This window comes from Staurois parvus, unplaced genomic scaffold, assembly GCF_062004578.1.
Source record: "Staurois parvus isolate SC_StPar_1 unplaced genomic scaffold, SC_StPar_1.0 ptg000643l, whole genome shotgun sequence".
In the NCBI taxonomy this organism is placed as follows: Eukaryota; Metazoa; Chordata; class Amphibia; order Anura; family Ranidae; genus Staurois; species Staurois parvus.
Genome location: NW_028318439.1, coordinates 28,080 through 42,776, shown reverse-complemented (window position 1 = coordinate 42,776; position 14,697 = coordinate 28,080). Strand labels below are relative to the sequence as shown.

Below are 14,697 nucleotides of genomic sequence, written 5' to 3'. Positions count from 1 at the left end.
TTTGCATATGTGCCTCCCACTTGTCAAGGGACCAAAAGTAATGGGACAGAATAATAATCATAAATCAAACTTTCACTTTTTAATACTTGGTTGCAAATCCTTTGCAGTCAATGACAGCCTGAAGTGTGGAACGCATAGACATCACCAGACGCTGGGTGTCATCCCTGGTGATGCTCTGCCAGGCCTCTACTGCAACTGTCTTCAGTTCCTGCTTGTTCTTGGGGCATTTTCCCTTCAGTTTTGTCTTCAGCAAGTGAAATGCTCAATCGGATTCAGGTCAGGTGATGGACTTGGCCATTGCAGAACATTCCACTTCTTTGGTTGCTTTTGCAGTCTGCTTTGGGTCATTGTCCATCTGCACTGTGAAGCGTCCAATGAGTTGTGAAGCATTTGGCTGAATATGAGCAGATAATATTCCCGAAACACTTCACAATTCATCCGGCTGCTTCTGTCAGCAGTCACATCATCAATAAATACAAGAGAAGCAGTTCCATTGGCAGCCATACATGCCCACGCCATGACACTACCACCACCATGATCACTGATGAGGTGGTATGCTGAGGACCATGAGCAGTTCCTTCTCCATCCTCTTCTCTTCCCATCACTCTGGTACAAGTTGATGTCGGTCTCATCTGTCCATAGGATGTTGTTCCAGAACTGTGAAGGCTTTTTTACATGTCGTTTGGCAAACTCTAATCTGGCCTTCCTGTGTTTGAGGCTCACCAATGGTTTCCATCTTGTGGTGAACCCTCTGTATTCACTCTGGTGAAGTCTTCTCTTGATTGGTGACTTTGACACACATACACCTACCTCCTGGAGAGTGTTCTTGATCTGGCCAACTGTTGTGAAGGGTGTTTTCTTCACCAGAGAAAGAATTCTTCGCTCATCCACCACAGTTGTTTTCCGTGGTCTTCCGGGTCTTTTGGTGTTGCTGAGCTCACCGGTGCGTTCCTTCTTTTTAAGAATGTTGCAAACAGTTGTTTTGGCCACGCCTAATGTTTTTGCTATCTCTCTGATGGGTTTGTTTTGTTTTTTCAGCCTAATGATGGCTTCACTGATAGTGGCAGCTCTTTGGATCTCATCTTGAGACTTGACAGCAACAGATTCCAAATGCAAATAGCACACTTGAAATGAACTCTGGACCTTTTATCTGCTCATTGTAATTGGGATAATGAGGGAATAACACACATCTGGCCAGAGAACAGCTGAGAAGCCAATTGTCCCATTACTTTTGGTCCCTTAACAAGTGGGAGGCACATATGCAAACTGTTGTAATTCCTACACCGTTCACCTGATTTGGATGTAAATACCCTCAAATTAAAGCTGACAGTCTGCCGTTAAAGCACATCTTGTTCGTTTCATTTCAAATCCATTGTGGTGGTGTATAGAGCCAAAAATGTTAGAATTGTGTCGATGTCCCAATATTTATGGACCTGACTCTATATATATATATATATATATATATATATATATATATACGTTACATATACATAACCTGTTGGGTAAGTAACTATCACGTTGCCCTTTCAGTGCAGCATGATCACATTGTGCAATCTGCTGGCATGGCTTCGGTGAGCAGGATTTGCAGCCTGAAATCTGAGTCTATGTATACAGCTAGGTCGCCGGCACTTATAAATGAAACATGATCAGTGAGGTGCGGAGACCCACGGCAGAAATAAAAACAAAGAAAATAATTCATGTCATCAGTCCGATGATCCAATAAAAAGAAAGGTGCTGCTTCATTTATAATAAACCTGTTTGATATCTCACTGGGTCCAAATTCAAGGTTTCCCAGTCCTTCGAGTGGTTTTGGAGCCAAATCCTGTATGATGATATACAGGGGGTGGGGATGATATACAGGGGGTGGTAGTGGTGGGGGCACTCTAAACCCTCTCTGGACTCACAGTTGTACCCAATATGTGTGCCATAACTCATGCATCCATTGGCTGCAATTTTACTGCAATACTTTACATTGAATCGTTGATGTCGGACCCGCCCCTGAGGAGCTTGCAGTCCCCACCCAGCTAGTTTCGCCAGTTTTGGAGGAAGCCGATAAACCAGTTCTAGGAGGAATTTCGATCATGTGGAAGGACTGCTGTAAGGGAAAAGCCCATCAAAGTGTGGTCTAGTAAGGGAGTTGAGGCAGTAAGAGGGTCAGTGGGAAAGGGGTGCAGTAAGAGGGTTGGTGGGAAAGGGGTGCAGTAAGAGGGTCAGTGGGAAAGGGGTGCAGTAAGAGGGTTGGTGGGAAAGGGGTGCAGTAAGAGGGTTGGTGGGAAAGGGGTGCAGTAAGAGAGTGGACCGTAAAAGGGAAAATCCTATTAAATATGTTGTGTAAGAAAGGGTTTGCAGGCAACAGGTGCCCATCGAAGCAAGTGAAGGGTTACTGTAATGATGGGCCAGTAGGGAGGGGATGGAGCAAGAGAGGTTGTCATCGAAGGAGTAGACCCAGCAGGAGAGGGGTTTTACTAATGGTAGGTAACCTGTTTGATATCTCACGGCATCCAAAGTCCAGGTTTCCCAGTCCTTCCAGTGGTTTCAGAGCCATATCCTGGGTGTATGATGATATACAGGGGGTGGTGATGATATACAGGGGGTGGTACTGGTGGGGCTCTAAACCCTCTCTGGACTCACAGTTGTACCCAATATGTTTGCCTTAACTCATGTATCCATTGGCTGCGATTTTAGCACAATACTTTACATTGAATTGTTGATGTTGGACCCGCCCCTGAGGAGCTTGCAGTCCCCACCCAGCTAGTTTCGCCAGTTTTGGAGGAAGTCGATAAACCAGTTCTAGGAGGAATTTCACTCGTGTGGAAAGACTGCTGTAAGGGAAAAGCCCATCAAAGTGGGGTCTAGTAAGGGGGTTGAGGCAGTAAGAGGGACGGTGGGAAAGGGGTGCAGTAAGAGGGTTGGTGGGAAAGGGGTGCAGTACGAGAGTGGACCGTAAAAGGGAGAATCCTATTAAATATGTTGTTGTGTAAGAAAGGGTTTGCAGGCAAGAGGTGCCCATCGAAGCAAGTGAAGGGTTACTGTAATGATGGGCCAGTAGGGAGGGGATGGAGCGAGAGAGGTTGTCATCGAAGGAGTAGACCCAGCAGGAGAGGGATTTCACTAATGGTAGGCCAGTAGGAAGAGGGTGCAGCAAACAAGATGCTCATCAGAGGAGGGGACGCCGCAAGAAATGGGTTGCAGTGATGGTGGGCCAGTAGCGAGGAGGTACAGCAAAGGAGGTGCTCATCAGGGGAGGGGACCCAGTAAGTGATGGGTTATAGTAATGGTTGGCCAGTAGCAAGGAGGTACAGCAATGGAGGTGCTCATCAGAGGAGGGGACCCAGCACGTGACGGGTTACAGTAATGGTTGGCCAGTAGCGAGGAGGTACAGCAGAGGAGGTGCTCATCAGAGGAGGGGACCCAGCAAGTGACGGGTTACAATAATGCTTGGCCTGCAGCAAGGAGGTACAGGAAAGGAGGTGCTCATTGAAAGAGGGGACCCAGCAAGAAATGGGTTGCAGTAAAGGAGGGCTAGCGGGGAGGAGGTGCATCAAAGGAGGAGGGGACCCAGCAAGTGGCAGGTTACAGTAATGGTTGGCCAGTTGGGTGGAGTTACAGTAAGGGAGGTGCTTATTTAAGGAAGGACCCAGCAAAAGAACAGTGTTACTAATGGTGGGCCAGCAGGCAGGAGGTGCAGCAAAGGAGGAGAGGACCCAATAAGAAAAGGGCTGCAGTAATGGTGGGGCAGCAGGGAGGGAGTGCAGCAAGGGAGTGCTCTTCGGAGGAAAGGACCCAATAAGAAAGGGGTTGCAGTAATGGTGGGGCAGCAGGGAGGGAGTGCAGCAAGAAGGTGCTCATTGGAGGAGATGCCCCAATAAAAAAGGGGTTGCAGTAATGGTGGGGCAGCAGGGAGGGAGTGCAGCAAGAAGGTGCTCTTCGGAGGAGGGGCCCCAATAAGAAAGGGGTTGCAGTAATGGTGGGGCAGCAGGGAGGGAGTGCAGCAAGAAGGTGCTCTTCGGAGGAGAGGCCCCAATAAGAAATGGGTTGCTGCAATGGTAAGCTGGCTTGGAGGCATTGTAGTAAGGGAGGTGCTCATTGAAGGAGGGGACTCAGCAAAAGAACAGTGTCACTATTGGTGGGCCAGCAGGGAGGAGGTGCAGCAAAGGAGGAGAAGACCCAATAAGAAAAGGGTTGCAGTAATGGTGGGGCAGCAGGGAGGGAGTGCAGCAAGAAGGTGCTCATCGGAGGAGAGGCCCCCAATAAGAAAGGGGTGGCAGTAATAGTGGGGCAGCAGGGAGGGAGTGCAGTAAGAAGGTGCTCATCGGAGGAGAGGCCCCCAATAAGAAAGGAGTGGCAGTAATGGTGGGGCAGCAGGGAGGGAGTGCAGCAAGAAGGTGCTCATTGGAGGAGAGGCCCCCAATAAGAAAGGGGTGGCAGTAATGGTGGGGCAGCAGGGAGGGAGTGCAGCAAGAAGGTGCTCATCGGAGGAGAGGCCCCCAATAAGAAAGGGTTGCAGTAATGGTGGGGCAGCAGGGAGGGAGTGCAGCAAGAAGGTGCTCATCGGAGGAGAGGCCCCCAATAAGAAAGGGTTGCAGTAATGGTGGGGCAGCAGGGAGGGAGTGCAGCAAGAAGGTGCTCATCGGAGGAGAGGCCCCAATAAAAAAGGGGTTGCAGTAATGGTGGGGCAGCAGGGAGGAGAGTGCAGCAAGAAGGTGCTCATCGGAGGAGAGGCCCCAATAAAAAAGGGGTTGCAGTAATGGTGGGGCAGCAGGGAGGAGAGTGCAGCAAGGGAGGTGCACATCAAAGAAGAGGACCCTCAAGTGAGGGTTGCAGTAATGGTAGATTGGCAGGGTGCACACTAAGTGAGAGGCCCATAAAAGAAGGCGTGGCAGTAAGAGTGCCGGCAGGAGAGGGGGTGTAGTAAGGGAGTAGCCCACAAAAGAGGGCGCAGCAATGTAGGGGTCGCATCAAATGAGAAGGGTGCAGTAAGAGAAGTACCCTTAATGGGGGGGAGGGGGGGGGACAGTAAGGGCGGGCCTTGCAAAAAAAATAAAATAAAAGCAGAAGTAAAGGAATAATCAAATACAAAGAATCATTCTGGGGAAATCTTCTTAAAAAAAAGTGCTACCCAATGCCGTTCAGTGTATAGCGAGGTCAGGATGGAGATGCAACCCTCAACTTTGTGATCTCAGCTCCCTGAGTTGTACTGCGACAGGTCCTCTTTTCTCATGCCTTGGCACACAGGACAGATTGGCACACCTGTGACCAGCATCCCGGGGAAGGCGTACCCAGGACTTGAGCAATAAAAAGTCCTGGATGCACTTTCACTTCTCAGAATACACAGATCTGAGCTGGACACACAATCAGTTCCTGCTGAGGAGCCCTGAGACCAGTCCGGTGAGTAAAAGTCCCACATCCACATTGTTCTGGCTGGGTGCAGGCTCTTGAAGTCGCCCACCTAGGTGTTCCCAGAGCACCATGTGACTGCTCTGTTAGAGCTCTGGCATTGGTCCCACCTGATGAGCGATTTTCCCTGAGGGATTTTGTTCTCCACAAGGGTGCAAATATTAATTATGGGGGTGTAAAATTTTGATGGCAATGTCGACTGTGAAAATACGTGTCATCAATTTTATCATAAATTATGCCTAAATCAGACAGCTGTCAGTAGAGTCAGTACACTACAGGGGTGGAATGAAGTTATGGTTGAATTAGCAATATTATTTAAAAAAAAAATAAAATAAAATAAAAAAATAAAATAAAATAAAGGAAAAAAAAAAAAAATATATATATATATATATAAAACAATCCAAAATAAATTAAATTACAAAAATACTAATAACAGTGTTCAAAATATTACTACGACTAATAATAATACTATTCATAATATATGTTTTTTAAATATATGCTTCAGATATTTTTAACATATAAAAAAGTAATTTTAACATATATTTTTATATATATTTGTAAATGCATTCCAAAAATGTAGATTAAATGTATTTTCAAAGACACATATTTGAAAAGGTATTTTAAAAAAATACTTTTCATATATTTTTTAATATATAAAAAAATGCATTTCAACATACAGTATGTAAATATGTGTGTGTATATATATATATATTTATTTATTTCAGGTACTTATATATATAGCGTCATCAATTTACGCAGCACTTTTCACATATATATTGTACATTCACATCGGTCCCTAACCCTCAAGGGGCGTACAATCTAAGGTCCCTAACCCTCAAGGGGCGTACAATCTAAGGTCCCTAACCCTCAAGGGGCGTACAATCTAAGGTCCCTAACCCTCAAGGGGCGTACAATCTAAGGTCCCTAACCCTCAAGGGGCGTACAATCTAAGGTCCCTAACCCTCAAGGGGCGTACAATCTAAGGTCCCTAACCCTCAAGGGGCGTACAATCTAAGGTCCCTAACTCTCAAGGGGCGTACAATCTAAGGTCCCTAACCCTCAAGGGGCGTACAATCTAAGGTCCCTAACCCTCAAGGGGCGTACAATCTAAGGTCCCTAACCCTCAAGGGGCGTACAATCTAAGGTCCCTAACTCACATGCATACATACACATACTAGGGCCAATTTATACAGAAGCAGGGGCGGATTGACAACTCATGGGGCCCCCGGGCAATAGGGGATCATGGGGCCCCTGTGTCCTTGCCCAAACTCAAAAAAGCCTATGAAAAAGGTACCAGGGGAATCTCATGGGGCCCCCTACTGACCCCGGGCCCTTGGGCAGTGCCCGAGTTTCCAAATGGTCAGTCCGTCCCTGGACAGGAGCCAATTAACCTACCAGCATGTCTTTGGAGTGTGGGAGGAAACCAGAGTACCTGGAGGAAACCCACGCAGGCACAGGGAGAACATGCAAACTCCAGGCAGGTGGTGCCGTGGTTGGGATTGCGAACCAAGGACCCCCAGTACTGCCAGGCGGAAGTGCTAAACATTTAGCCACTGTGCATGTATATATATATATATATAATAACAATACAAAAGAAATTAAATTACAAAAATACTAATAACAGTGTTAAAAATATTATACAGAAAAATATAAAAATATACAGCAAGCGCTCAAAACAGATGTAAAATTGTAAAAGTATATTAACTAAATAATAAAATTAGATGTTAAAATTATAACTGGCTGCAAATGCACCGACTTAGGAACCCTAAACCTAGTGAAAATCCATAAATATAAAAGTGCAGCACTAGACATGCGAAATAAATTAATGACTTCAATAAATTACATGAATGGAGAAATAAATCAGTAATACGTAGTATAATAATATATACAAGTTATTGATGGTAATGTCGACTGTGAAAATACATGTCATTGATTTTATCATAAATTATGCCTAAATCAGACATATATATATATATATAATATCAATACAAAATAAGTTAAATTACAAAAATACTAATGACAGTGTTAAAAATATTACTACTACTAATAATAATATGAATAATAATAATACAAAATAAATAAAAAATACTAATAATAGTGTTACACATAATAATAGTACTACAAAATAAATAAAAAAAAATAACAATAATAGTGTTATAAATAAAATTAGTAATACAAAATAAATACCACATACTAATGATAGAGTTATAAATAATAATAATAATACTACAAAATAAATTTAAAAAATACCAATAATAGTGTTAGAAATAAAAACAGTAATACAAAATAAATAAAACATAATAGTGATAGTGTTATAAATAATAATAATACAAAATAAATAAAAAATACTAATAATAGTGTTATAAATAAAAATAGTAATACAAAATATATACAAATATTGTACGGGGTTAATACCTGTAATGATAATATTCACCATATGAATTGTATTTTTTATGCCCCTTCACATGAATACAAAACATGCCAGAAAAAAGGGCGATCACAGGGAATGGGACAATCCATGTAACACTGCGGGGGGCATCAGTCAGTTTGTTCATGTAGTTTAAACATTACTTGCTGAAAAAAAATCTTTTACAGTAACCATGATTGTAACTACGAGTATATGTGATGGGGTCAGTGGGAAGAACGTCCCTTACATTGGGGGTCAGTGGGAAGAATGTCCCTTACATTGGTGATCAGTGGGAAGAATGTCCCTTACATTGGGGGTCAGTGGGAAGAATGTCCCTTACATTGGGGGTCAGTGGGAAGAATGTCCCTTACATTGGTGGTCAGTGGGAAGAATGTCCCTTACATTGGGGATCAGTGGGAAGAATGTCCATTACATTGGGGGTCAGTGGGAAGAATGTCCCTTACATTGGGGGTCAGTGTGAAGAATGTCCCTTACATTGGGGGTCAGTGGGAAGAATGCCCCTTACATTGGGGGTCAGTGGGAAGAATGCCCCTTACATTGGTGGTCAGTGGGAAGAATGTCCCTTACATTGGTGATCAGAGGGAAGAATGTCCCTTATATTGGGGGTCAGTGTGAAGAATGTCCCTTACATTGGGGGTCAGTGTGAAGAATGTCCCTTACATTGGGGGTCAGTGTGAAGAATGTCCCTTACATTGGGGGTCAGTGGGAAGAATGTCCCTTACATTGGGGGTCAGTGTGAAGAATGTCCCTTACATTGGTGGTCAGTGGGAAGAATGTCCCTTACATTGGGGATCAGTGGGAAGAATGTCCCTTACATTGGGGGTCAGTGGGAAGAATGTCCCTTACATTGGGGGTCAGTGGGAAGAATGTCCCTTACATTGGGGATCAGTGGGAAGAATGTCCCTTATATTGGTGGTCAGTGGGAAGAATGTTCCTTACATTGGGGGTCAGTGGGAAGAATGTCCATTACATTGGTGGTCAGTGGGAAGAATGTCCCTTACATTGGGGGTCAGTGGGAAGAATGTCCCTTACATTGGGGGTCAGTGGGAAGAATGTCCCTTATATTGTTGGTCAGTGGGAAGAATGTTCCTTACATTGGGGGTCAGTGGGAAGAATGTCCATTACATTGGTGGTCAGTGGGAAGAATGTCCCTTACATTGGGGGTCAGTGGGAAGAATGTCCCTTACATTGGGGGTCAGTGGGAAGAATGTCCCTTACATTGGGGATCAGTGGGAAGAATGTCCCTTACATTGGGGGTCAGTGGGAAGAATGTCCCTTACATTGGGGGTCAGTGGGAAGAATGTCCCTTACATTGGAGGGTCAGTGGGAAGAATGTCCCTTACATTGGGGGTCAGTGGGAAGAATGTTCCTTACATTGGGGGTCAGTGGGAAGAATGTCCATTACATTGGGGGTCAGTGGGAAGAATGTCCCTTACATTGATGGTCAGTGGGAAGAATGTCCCTTACATTGGGGGTCAGTGGGAAGAATGTCCCTTACATTGGAGATCAGTGGGAAGAATGTCCCTTACATTGGGGGTCAGTGGGAAGAATGTCCCTTACATTGGTGGTCAGTGGGAAGAATGTCCCTTACATCGGGGGGTCAGTGGGAAGAATGTCCCTTACATTCGGGGTCAGTGGGAAGAATGTCCCTTACATTGGGGGTCAGTGGGAAGAATGTCCCTTACCTTGGGGGTCAGTGGGAAGAATGTCCCTTACATTGGTGATCAATGGGAAGAATGTCCCTTACATTGGGGGTCAGTGGGAAGAATGTCCCTTACATTAGGGGGGTCAGTGGGAAGAATGTCCCTTACATTGGAGGTCAGTGGGAAGAATGTCCCTTACATTGGGGGTCAGTGGGAAGAATGTCCCTTACATTGGGGGTCAGTGGGAAGAATGTCCCTTACACTGGGGGTCAGTGGGAAGAATGTCCCTTACACTGGGGGTCAGTGGGAAGAATGCCCCTTACATTGGGGGTCAGTGGGAAGAATGTCCCTTACATTGGGGGTCAGTGGGAAGAATGTCCCTTACACTGGGGGTCAGTGGGAAGAATGTCCCGTACATTGGTGGTCAGTGGGAAGAATGTCCCTTACATTGGGGGTCAGTGAGAAGAATGTCCCTTACATTGGGGGTCAGTGGGAAGAATGTCCCGTACATTGGTGGTCAGTGGGAAGAATGTCCCTTACATTGGTGACCAGTGGGAAGAATGTCCCTTACATTGGGGGTCAGTGGGAAGAATGTCCCTTACATTGGAGGTCAGTGGGAAGATTGCCCCTTACATTGGGGTCAGTGGGAAGAATGTCCCTTACATTGGTGGTCAGTGGGAAGAATGTCCCTTACATTGGGGGTCAGTGGGAAGAATGTCCCTTACATTGGAGGTCAGTGGGAAGAATGTCCCTTACATTTGGGGGGTCAGTGGGAAGAATGTCCTTTACATTGGTGGTCAGTGGGAAGAATGCCCCTTACATTGGGGGTCAGTGGGAAGAATGTCCCTTACATTGGGGGTCAGTGGGAAGAATGCCCATTACATTGGGGGTCAGTGGGAAGAATGTCCCTTACACTGGGGGTCAGTGGGAAGAATGTCCCGTACATTGGGGGTCAGTGTGAAGAATGTCCCTTACATTGGGGGTCAGTGGGAAGAATGTCCCTTACACTGGGGGTCAGTGGGAAGAATGTCCCATACATTGGTGGTCAGTGTGAAGAATGTCCCTTACATTGGGGGTCAGTGAGAAGAATGTCCCTTACATTGGGGGTCAGTGAGAAGAATGTCCTTACATTGGGGGTCAGTGGGAAGAATGTCCCTTACATTGGGGGTCAGTGGGAAGAATGTCCCTTACATTGGGGGTCAGTGGGAAGAATGTCCCTTACATTGGGGGTAAGTGGGAAGAATGTCCCTTACATTGGGGGTCAGTGGGAAGAATGTCCCTTACATTGGGGGTCAGTGGGAAATCTGCAGTCACTATGAAATGGGAGATCAATCAGCCACAGCTCAAGGAAACACTACCAACACGTACAGCAAATCTGTAGTCTTTGTCCCTCACTTGTCACTTATCTGTAGTTTCTTACCATCCTTTGTAGCCTGTAATCTCTAATCCTTTTTTGTAGCATGCCCATAGTCTCTGACCATCTCTTGTATCATGTCTGCAGTCTCTGACCATCTCTTGTATCATGTCTGCAGTCTCTGACCATCTCCTGTATCATGTCTGCAGTCTCTTACCATCTCCTGTATTATGTCTGCAGTCTCTGACCAGCTCCTGTATTATGTCTGCAGTCTCTGACCATCTCCTGTATCATGTCTGCAGTCTCTTACCATCTCCTGTATCATGTCTGCAGTCTCTGACCAGCTCCTGTATCATGTCTGCAGTCTCTGACCAGCTCCTGTATTATGTCTGCAGTCTCTGACCCATGAATGAATAACCCATTTAAAGATAAAATAACAGAATCAGCTTTTGCTGCAGAACCTTCACCTTCAATCCATTGATACCCCCCCCCCCCCGCGGTATTTATTTTATGTCACTAGATGTCCTCAGAAATTGAAACTACTTTCTCTGAGCCCAGGTCACATTGAGCCCCCCCCCAGCCTGTTACTGGACAGTGAAAGGAGAAGCAGCACAGGGATTGGCTCCTTGTGCTGTTTCTTCCTCTCACAATCCAGCCCTACTTCCTCCGGTGTGAACGGGCTCTATGACTCTCGGGGACCCCGAGCTCTGGGACACATGGAGCCGACCACGAGTTCTCCATGCACTTGCTGTATATTCATCGAAGGTCGCGAGCTCAGAAAGTATTGTGGATAGACAAGGCCAAGCAAAGAGAATTTTCGAAAAAGGGAGATCAACATGTGTCTCTTAATACACAAACAACTCATTTTCACACCTGGCTGCATATCCCTTACCCGACCAATCAGATCGCAGGAAGTTGATCCCGCCCCCACCCCCCTCGTTTTTTTCCAGATAACCAGAATATTGATTTTAAGATTACGTTGCAATCACGAGGACAAGCCATAAAGATGTTTACTTCAACCCTCTTGGCGGCTCTATATCACCATGGTCCAAAAGTCACAATGTAACCAGGAACCAGACCGTGCCAATGCAAATTTTCTTCCCGGCCATCCTGGTAAACAAGATTGGCTAGATTGGTGGCCTCGCTTCAAAGGTTGGGGCTGAGGAGATGACAACGGTGACCTTAAAGGAGAAACCACAATATTTCCAACGTGTAAAATTTACAGGGAGAAGTCATTGGCATCCTGGCATGTGGGAAGCACAGGGCCCGGGGTGGGCAGGAGGGGCAGCGGTCCCGGGCGCAGTACAGCTGGGGGGAAAAGAATAGAGTGGAACACCCATTCCGTGGCATGTGGGGGATCAGAGAACAGCGCTGATGTAACGACTTCAGCACCACTCTCTGAAGGGGGCAGGTCCATGACGCACTGCACTCACAGTCCTTGCTGGTTGTCAATCACCCCTGAAGACTGAAGGCATCTTGTGGTAGAAAGGAGGTACTGCAGAGGACAGTGCAGAAGAGAAGGAGGGTATTGTAGCCAGAGCTGCTTATTTATTTTAAACACTGGCTGAGCTTCTTTTTTAAATGCCCAGAGTTGGGATTAAAACATTCCATGAGGTCTTACCCGAAATACTTGTCCTGCTTGGTGCCACTTGGATCCACCGCTTCTCTACAGCACCTAGGGGTATGCTGCTTCTTTACAGCACCTAGGAGTATGCTGCTTCTTCCAAATGATGCTACTACAACCAGCTCTTCATCATGGGATGCTCTATCAACTGACCTTCCAACAACCAGCAATCCCATCAACTGAAGATCTATCAGCAAACATTCCACCAACTGATGCTCCATAGGCCCAAGCTTCATCAGTTAATGCTCCATCCTTCCCATTTCGGTCTCTTTCTCCTTCTCTGTGTCCCTTTCTCCTTGTCCTTAACTCACTGCTGGTGTTCCTTTCTCTTACTCGCTAACAATCGACAGTCCATCAACTGAAGGCCAACAACAAGTCCATCAACTGAAGGCCATCAACAAGTCCATCAACTGAAGGCCATCGACAGGTCCATCAACTGATGCTCCAGTAACTGATCTGACATCAACTGAAGCTCTACCAACCTATGCTCTGTCAACCAACACTCCCTTAACCTATGATCTGGTAACCCACATTCCAAAAACCAATTCTACATCCAGTGTTGCTCCATGAACTGATGCTTCATCAACTGAAGCTCCAATTAAATGATGCTCCATCAACCAACCCTCCATCAACCAATGCTCCATTCTTCCCATTCTGGTCTCTTTCTCCTTCTATCTATTTCTTTATCCTCATTCTTAGCTCACTGCTGTTTTTATTTTCTCTTACTCTCTAACAATCGACGGTCCATCAACTGAAGGCCATCAACAAGTCCATCAACAGAAGGCCATCTACAGGTCCATCAACTGATGCTCCAGTAACTGATCTGACATCAACTGACGCTCTACCAAACTGTGCTCGGTCAACCAACGCTCCCTTAGCCTTTGCTCTGGCAACCCACATTCCAAAAACCAATTCTACATCCAGTGTTTCTCCATCAACTGATGCTTCATCAACTGAAGCTCCAATTAAATGATGCTCCATCAACCAACCCTCCATCAAGCAACGCTCCATCAACCAATGCTCCTTCCTTCCCATTCTGGTCTCTTTCTCCTTCTATCTATTTCTTTATCCTCATTCTTAGCTCACTGCTGTTTTTCTTTTCTCCTACTCTCTATCAATCGACAGTCCATCAACTGAAGGCCATCAACAAGTCCATCAACTGATGCTCCAGCAACTGATCTGACATCAACTGAAGCTCTACCAACCTATGCTCTGTCAAGCAACACTCCATTAACCTATGCTCTGGCAACCCACATTCCAATAACCAATTCCATATCCAGTGTTGCTCCACCAACTGATGCTTCATCAACCAACATTCCATCCTTCCCATTCAGGTCTCTTTCTCCTTCTATCTACTCTTTCTCCACATTCTTAGCTCCCTGCTGTCTTTCTTTCTTCCTACTCTCCATCAATCGACAGTCCATCAACTGAAGGCCATCAACGGGTCCATCAACTGATGCCCTAGCAACTGATGCTATATCGACCTATGCTCTGTCAACCAACACTCTTTTAACCTATTCTCTGGCACCCAGGGAACGTACCCAATACGCCCCCCGGTGCGTGACCACAGCATTCGCACCACCCCTCCAGACCGTATACGCACCACCGCGGACCCCGCATTCATTATATCCCCTTTCCCCAGACCCTGTATCCACTATATCCGCTCTCCCCGGATCCACTATATCCGCTCTCCCCGGACCCCGCATTCACTATATCCGCTCTCCCCGGACCCCGCATTCACTATATCCGCTCTCCCCGGACCCCGCATTCACTATATCCGCTCTCCCCGGACCCCGCATTCACTATATCCGCTCTCCCCGGACCCCGCATTCACTATATCCGCTCTCCCCGGACCCCGCATTCACTATATCTGCTCCCCCGGACCCGGCATTCACTATATCCGCTCTCCCCGGACCCCACATTCACTATATCCGCTCCCCCGGACCCGGCATTCACTATATCCGCTCTCCCCGGACCCCGCGTTCACTATATCCGCTCTCCCCGGACCCCGCATTCACTATATTTGCTCTCCCCGGACCCCGTGTTCACTATATCCGCTCTCCCCGGACCCCTCGTTCACTATATCCGCTCTCCCCGGACCCCGCACTCACTATATCCGCTCTCCCCGGACCCCGCGTTCACTATATCCGCTCTCCCCGGACCCCGCGTTCACTATATCCGCTCTCCCCGGACCCCGCATTCACTATATCTGCTCCCCCGGACCCGGCATTCACTATATCCGCTCTCCCCG

The 14,697-nt window shown here is 46.6% G+C and overlaps 1 protein-coding gene across 1 annotated transcript in view; it reads left to right on the top strand.

Annotated features, from left to right (window-relative positions):
• Window positions 1-5,086: 5,086 nt before the first annotated feature.
• LOC149449003 (polymeric immunoglobulin receptor-like) overlaps window positions 5,087-14,697 on the top strand; it is a gene marked incomplete at its 3' end in the record, with an annotated part of 36,416 nt that continues 26,805 nt past the window's right edge. The window contains exon 1 of the mRNA XM_089693953.1: window positions 5,087-5,388. The remainder of the gene's footprint in view (window positions 5,389-14,697) is intronic.